Source organism: Odontomachus brunneus, unplaced genomic scaffold, assembly GCF_010583005.1.
Source record: "Odontomachus brunneus isolate Ranch 3 - 2012 unplaced genomic scaffold, Obru_v1 Obru_scaffold_047, whole genome shotgun sequence".
NCBI lineage: Eukaryota > Metazoa > Arthropoda > Insecta > Hymenoptera > Formicidae > Odontomachus > Odontomachus brunneus.
This window is the reverse complement of record NW_022639497.1, coordinates 1,642,988-1,650,947: the sequence shown is the minus strand read 5'-3', so window position 1 is coordinate 1,650,947 and position 7,960 is coordinate 1,642,988. Positions and strand designations below refer to the sequence as shown.

The following is a 7,960-nucleotide window of genomic DNA, read 5'->3' as shown; positions in this document are numbered from 1 at the left end:
CACGAGAGCTCGTAGGATGCGAGATCTCAGCGGAACCGGTCGAATCCGCGCGTCACGCCGCGCTCGGTCGTTTTATTATGTTATTGTCGTGACTCGCGGGGTCCACGAGATAAGACTCGCGCGCGCGCGTAGGAGTTCCACGACACGTTTATGAATTTATAGCGCCCTTTGTGCCTGGCCCGGTAATCCAACGGACAGGTACCTACCGTTTATTGGGCTCTTTGTTATTATATACCGCGCCGTAAAGAGCGAGAAAGGGAGCGCGGGGGCGTAAGGGGGTAGACGGCGTTTTCCGCGCTGAAAAGACGGCACGCGGAACCCCTTTTTCCTCGTAATTAAGACGCGAGCCACGTCGCTGAAGGGTGGAACAGACAGAGACACAGAGAGAGAGAGAGAGAGAGAGAGAGAGAGAGAGAGAGAGAGAGAGAGAGAGAATCACATAATCTGCGCACGTGCGGACCGAGAGCACCTCGATCGATCCTCGTCGTTGCAAAGAGTCGTTACGAGCAGAGTACTGGTACTCCCGCTGCCGGTACTAGGATCCTTACGACGAAAACCAGTGAAGTTGTTCTCGAGTACGCGAAACAGAGAAAAAAGATGAACGTCTCGAAATATTTCTTCCGCTCCAAGTACAGAGAACTCCGTCGCGACTGAAGGAAGTGACGATACGTCGAGTTTGGGAAAGCTTTATTTGCAATTTCGCAAATCGCAAGAAGGAAAAAGGGGAATTTTGGAGTTGCTTGCGTAGGACACGCGCATTTAAATATTTACCAAGTGCGTTCAGGCTTGATTGTATCCCGAGCAAGGGATATCTCTCCACGAGGTAAAACAATTTCGCGAAAAACACATGTTCTTTTTAAAGCGACCCACATTTTGCCCCGCACGGTTGAATGGTGGCTTCACTGGGAAGACGATCAGCGACACGAGAAAAAGTACTTATCAACGGGTGACCTCAATGAGCATCTAACCTCGATCTAACGGCAAACGGACGAAAATACTTCAGAATTAGCGCGCTCACGAAGCTGCTGCTCTAATCAGGCTACGTCAAATACTTCCCGAGCGCAGTATCGACGGTTCGTTACTTAATCGCAGGCGAATCAACATCTTGAACCTTGAACAATCGCGTCGAATAATCGCGCGGGCCGGAAACGCCGAAATAAACGAGGAACAAAAGAGAATACCCCGATAACGCTCGCGGAAGCTAAACGGCGCGGAAGTTTCGACCGGCATTTCGCCAATCAGGAACAACTCGCCATTACAACCATCATCAAATTTTCAAGCGTGATATACGTGCACATACCTCTCTCGCGGAGAGCGAGGAACTTTCCCAAATAAAGTTTGGAACTTCTTTTAGAACGAGCGGCCACACGTGCGCAAACTTTACGAAGTACGTAAATCGGGGGGAAGTTATTAGACAACCTTACTCGCTCACGTCGCTTCGCCTAGTGCGAAGGCTATTTATTGCAGGGTTTTCACGCGTAAAATCACGCCAGACAAAACGCTCGGAAAACAGAGGGAGCGGAGAAGAAGAGGCGAGTGGAACAATTCCCGTATAGAAATTTCCCGAGATTTTCTCCCAGATACAGCACAGATTCCGACTAGAATGCTCAAATTTGTCTCAAAATTGGTTATGCCGCTACAATGTTTGCACGGATAATTTTCGGGAATCTAATTGGAATTTATCCCGATTTCTCTGATAAAAAAGATGAATTCTGATTAGGAAACTTCCTCAGATTCGGATTTGAAGTGTAATATTTTACAAATGATTCTAAGTGGGAACTACATAAATAGATCCCATTTTTTTTACCAAACCATTTTTTCTTCCCCTAAAATTTTTCTTTCTTCAACTTCTACTTTATGTTTATGTCGAATAAAACATCTGAAACGTTTTGTGAGTATTTACAAATACTTAAAAAGCATACATTAAATATATACAGAGTGAGTTTTTTAACTTGAGACTGCAAAATATCTGGAAAAATAAGTATTGTATGAAAAAATGTTCCAAATAAACTCTCAATATTTTCGAGGAGACAATACTATCCCGTAAGAGTTAGCCGCCTCCCGCTCCCTGGGGATGAGGGGGAGGGTAACATTGAAATCATAAATGAAAACCCCTACTTTTTATTACAGATTCAGATTTTACGTCTAAAAACATGTAAATTTTGCCTGAAACATTTTTTTCGATTCCTGATAGATGGCGCTGCATTCGATAAAAATTATTCCTTCGTTTTCTTCAAAGGGAATTCCCATTTGAGGCTTTTGAGGTGTCTATGAATATTAGATCTGGTTCCCCCATGTTTTATTGCATGGGAATCCCTATGTTTTGTTGTATAATGATGCTACGTTGAAGAAAAGTAACTTTTGTCTGAAATATGTTTTTCAAATTATCGTAAATGTCTACGATAATTTTTTATCTGTTCTTAGCTTTACCCAGGATTAACGACATGGACGTGACGAAAATTATAACCTCTTTAAGATGTTTGTTTATTATGAGTCCCCTTGCCTCTCATCATTTAATTCAATAAGTACTCGAACTGATGACCTTCAACTTCGATGCAGTTATTGATCCAACAACAAAAATAATTAACCAATTTTCGCCGAGTACAATGCCACCTATCAGGAATTAAAAAAAAATGTTTCAGACAAAATTTATGTGTTTTTAGATGTAGAATCTAAATCTGCAATAAAAAGTAGGGGTTCCTATTTAAAATTTCAAAGTTACCTCCCCATCCCGCCCCCAAGAGGGAAAACCCCCTCAAAAATATTGAGGATTTATTTGGAACATTTTTTCGTACAATGCTTATTTTTCCAGATATTTTGCAGTCTCAAGTTAAAAAACTCACTCTGTATATGTAATTGAAACTGTTTCGAGTGTTTTATTCAACCTCTATTTGAAGTAAATTATAAATGTTTTGAATAAAACGATACATACTAGCTTTACTTCAAACATAAAACTTTAACATTACATTGAATATTCAATATGTATTAAAATTATTTACAATTAACAGTAAATTATAAGAGTGACTATACAACAGCCTATATTTAAAAAAACGTATCTGTTCTATAAATCATAATTATCAAAGTATTAATTTGTAAATCAAAGTATTGATTTGTTACTCTGTCTTTTTTAACCTTTCTACGCAACTTTTCAGTCTTTTCCTATTTAAGATCGCAATTTCAATTATTTGGGAAATCTGAAAACCCAATTAAATTCTAGAAAATTTTCTATAGTTGGGATAAGAATAGGATTTTCAATTGGTATCGTTATATGATACGATCGCTACGGAACGAGTTTGGACAATCTAGTCGGAATCTATGCTATACTTGAGAATATTTGGGAAATTTCTACGAATATCCATTGAGAATCTCGTTCTTATTCCTAACATAGGTTCTCTGTCTAGAATCGAAACAGAAATACTATAGAACTTCGGACTTTTTTCCAATCGATAACGTCTATATACTTTCATGATATCAAACAGGGAATTCCATTTTTATACCAATTATTGTACTCCATAGAAAAAACATTAATGAAATATTTTTAAAACACTGAGTATTTTATTGAATAATGAAGTTACTTGGAAAGTCAACATGTGTTTTATTCCATTCTAATGTAAAATAAAGACCAGAGAGAATATTGGGAAAACTTTGAATTTCCCACTGAGATTCTCATTGAATTGCATGTTTGAAATTATATATATATCAATGAAAAAACAAGAGTCTATGAGAGTCAATACACAGGTATTTTAGTAATAATATTTATATATTTATGTGAGTATATTTACGTTTTTATTATATTGCAATATCTGTGTATTGGCTTTAATACATTCTCCTAATTATTTCATTTAATTGGATATCAAATGAATCTTATAAAATTTATTTATTAAACATATAATCAGAGAACCCATTTTAGAAAATTGGACTGGATCTCACTTAGATGCCGAGATATTTTCTAGGCGGATTTTATCGATTTCGATTTTTGCGGCCAAATTACACAAATTCGCGATCTCCCTCGTATTATTTCACGGCTAAAACTAATAGTTTGCAGGTGTTCTTAGACGGAAGAGGTCATAATCTTCGAATAATTTATTTTTTTCGTACAAGTGCGCTGCGTCCCCTGACAAAGGGATTGAGGGACGGACGATCGCCTCGTTAACAGGAAAATTATAGTTCATTCGTCGACTAGTTTAATATTTCACGAATGCCGGTGCTTAATTGTCGCTTCCAATGCCTATAAAAGGGCGGGACAGTCACTCCGAGGCGCGGAAAGTTCAATCGAATGCACGCTGCTCGCTCGATTCAATCGTGAGCGCACGCTTCAAATTGAATATTCGCCTTTCTTCTCACGTGATCTGCATATTTGGCTACCTGCCTTACATATTCACGATACACGCGTGTGTATCGTCAGATATAAATGTATTATCGAGAGGAACGTCCACGCGCTCACGTCCGAGGGAGCAGAGACCGCGGCGGGATCAATACGGAGAGCCGCAATTTAAAGGGATGAAAAAAGTAGACTATAATCAAGACAGCCGAGCGTGATGTGTCTCTTTCGTCGGGGTGGCGGCAGAAGAAGAGCGCGTCCCGAGAAGACGCGCCGTTACTTTCGCGCGAAATAATCACCGGGCGAATTTTGAGCTCGCTTCGCGACGCTACCCACACGCGGTCTAATCTCGCGGGAGCGGGAGTATTTACGTTCTCGAATCGAGCTCGATTCGTATGCGAATTTCATTAGCGTGACGCCCTCGTAGTTTCCAGGTACGACACCGTCGCCGTATCGTGCGACCACGTCGATACCGAACTCATTCACCCCTATCCCTCACGCATTTAGACCAGGGTGTCCTTGTCACGTGTCGGTCGCAAACTCGAAGTTCTAGAGCGCCTTCGATCGGGGAGTATTCATATTTCATACCTATCGTACCCGTTCCAGAGAGTCGTGGCGAGACACGCGTCACAGCGCCTCGGAAACTCGGCCATTTATATTTCAAATCGTGACGAGCGAGCGAGCAAGCGAGCGAGCGAATAGATTATCGCTTTACGAAGAGCTCGTGTTGTCCATCGCTCTCGTTACAGGGAGAAGTCGCGCGCGACGCGAGTCAGATGCAAAAAAGTTTTGCTCGGGGGAGGGGGGAGGGAACACGTCGCTCACGTGCGTGCGTGCGTGCGCTCTTCAGCGCAGCGCGACCAACAACTTTCAGCTCTACCCGCCGTCGAGAATCCTGCGTGTGTCGCTTAATTCAGATTATGATGATTGTATCATCGCGCGATCGCGACAATTAATCGCGGAGTATTATCCTTCCTGAGCGCGCGCGCTAGATCGAGACACTTATTTGTCCCGGATTCGGCCAGACTGTCTCGGTCTAACTCCGTCTAGGAGTTTTTTAAAATGCTTTCAATAAAGAAAGCTTTTCAATAAAGTTCACAACTAAATATAGTAGTTTTGCTTCTTCTTCTTAATTTTAAGTAAGAATGACAAAAGTTTTATCTTAGCAATTAGTTATCTTAGTTTCTACTTTTGCTGTATGCAGCAAGCCTTCATTATTGTTAAATCGTTCTTCATATATCTATAAGTAAAATATTGTTTTAAATGTATATATATTTCTTCTTTTCAATGATCTTTTATCCGCCGCTTCACAGATTTATGAACTGTCTCGAATTTTTAAGACTGAGAAATCTGGTTACCTTCTCACTGCGACGTCACCGAGAACGTGTGAAACGACACTCGAAAATGACAAGTGCGGGACTATCATTTCTCGCAGATTCGATAATTACCGCGAAATCTTATGTTTGTTTCCTGAAAGGTTGCAATTATCGTACTTCTTGCTGTCGCACGAAGCGAGCCGCAATTCGAATGCGGAAGACGGTCTCCCGCGCTCGCGTGAGTACACAGGATTCTATTTAATAATGCCTTCCATTTCCGGTTAAGGTATTTTGGCTCGAGGGGAGAGCACATTCTACATAATATCTACATATTCGTATCATGATATTTGATATTAGACCAAAATCAACTACTCATCAGCCACATTAAACGCAAGATCGAGAGAAAAAATGGCTCATCTAACTAAAATTAGTTATTTTTGGCTTCAATCATATTTTTCTGTAGTATGCACATACTATGAAGCTATTATCACTAAAAGTATAATAATATATATAAAAGTATATATATAAAAGTAATAATAGTATATATATAAAGTAATAAAAGTAATATATATAAAAGTATAATAGAATTTAAGAAATAATTTTATTGATAATAATTTATAGTAATTCTTTTTCCATGTGATTATGCACGCATAATACAACGTCTAAAAACATAAAATAGACATAAAACGTCTAAAAGACGTCTTAAAAACATTTCTCAGATGTCTCTAAAATGTCTTTAAGACGTTTTATGTCCCGATTTTATGTTGTGTGAGTAGTTATAAATACTAGTAGTTTTTTTCAGTAAGCGATGACATACGATTTTTATTCCAGGTGGAATAAAAATACGATAAAGTCGAAATGACAAGAAAACGATTTGAAAACTCACTTTTCAACTATCATTTTCTTGTCATTTAGACGTTATCGTGATTTTCTATTCCACTTGGTTGATGAATTCATATATGTACCATTATCATTGCATTCAATACAAATACGTGTAGCTTCGCTTGTAAAGTTGCTTCGTCACGTTTTTTTTTTTCTTTTACATGTCACTTTGCATATTTCTTTCGTGCGTTTCGATCACACCGTGAGAATTGCACCACATGGTAGTGAAAGAAAGGAAGAGAGAGAAAAAAAGGCCAGACGCGACTTCGAACACCGGAGTCGCGTGTGAATAATTGTCCCGATTACCGCTTACCGTTGCATTATGATGTAGGAAAAGTGCTCTTAATTAACGGCGCGTCCTAATTGATCGTCGGACGCGTGTGCACATGCAACAGCGATAACGGCTCGGCACCATCGGCCTTGCTCAAAATGCAAAGATCACGAGGTCGGGCCTGCTCGCGCGCGCGAGTGCGACAGGCCGACGTTTTGCAATGCAGGTATTCAGATTGGAACTTAATAGACATTATAAACGCATGAGGCATGCGTCTTGTTGGGACTCATGTTGCATTCGGTAATTAGGTGCACCGCGATAATTAGCGGCTTCGCGATAACAGCGACGGACGGAAAATTTCTGCGCGTCTTACGACGTACTATCGGAGACCGCAGGTCGCGCGTGGCTCGCGCGTCGAACCGCGCGGGAAATACATTTCGCGGACGGTATGTGCCAAATTAAGCGGTTAAAACTGACGCGAGAGCTCTCAAATGCACTATAATTAGTTGGAATTGGCGAAACGCGCGTGCACGAGCGACGATGAAATCGAAAAAATATCTGCGAACGGCGGGACACACAATCGCGGTCTATTTCGGACCTTCTGCGCGAAAAGATCATCGGAATATTGAAACAAATATTCGGGGCTGTTATTTTTAACGTGACGAATAACAATTGGGAATATCGTCGGCCGCAAGCGGAGCGCGATGTTATTTTTAACGAGGGTCGCTTGCGACCGCCGTCGACCGCCGTCGTTATCGACGACGCATCGGCGCGTTCGCCCCGCGTCATCCAAAATATACAGATCTGTCTCGGAATTGCGCAGCCGGATAATCACCAGCTGGCCGTTGGACCGCGCGAATTTGCATTCCATCGTAATTACAGCTCGACTCCATAATCTCACTGACGTGGTTATCGCGATGAATCGTGAGGCGCGCGCGTTAACGTAAAAGAGCCAATACCTAGACATATACCTGACTCTGGACATTCTTATTGTTTTGATATTTAAATAAAGATGTTACTTAAACTTTTAACATTATATATATACTTTTTATATAGAAAGTTTAAATATTCATACTTAACTCTTACACGGAGAGAGAGAGAGAGAGAGAGAGAGAGAGAGAGAGAGAGAGAGAGAGAGAGAGAGAGAGAGAGAGAGAGAGAGAGAGAGAG

The 7,960-nt window shown here is 40.7% G+C and overlaps 1 protein-coding gene across 2 annotated transcripts in view; it reads left to right on the top strand.

Moving 5' to 3' along the window:
• Nucleotides 1-7,960, top strand: part of LOC116844815 — a 28,713-nt gene that overhangs the window by 19,418 nt on the left and 1,335 nt on the right. The window lies entirely within an intron of this gene.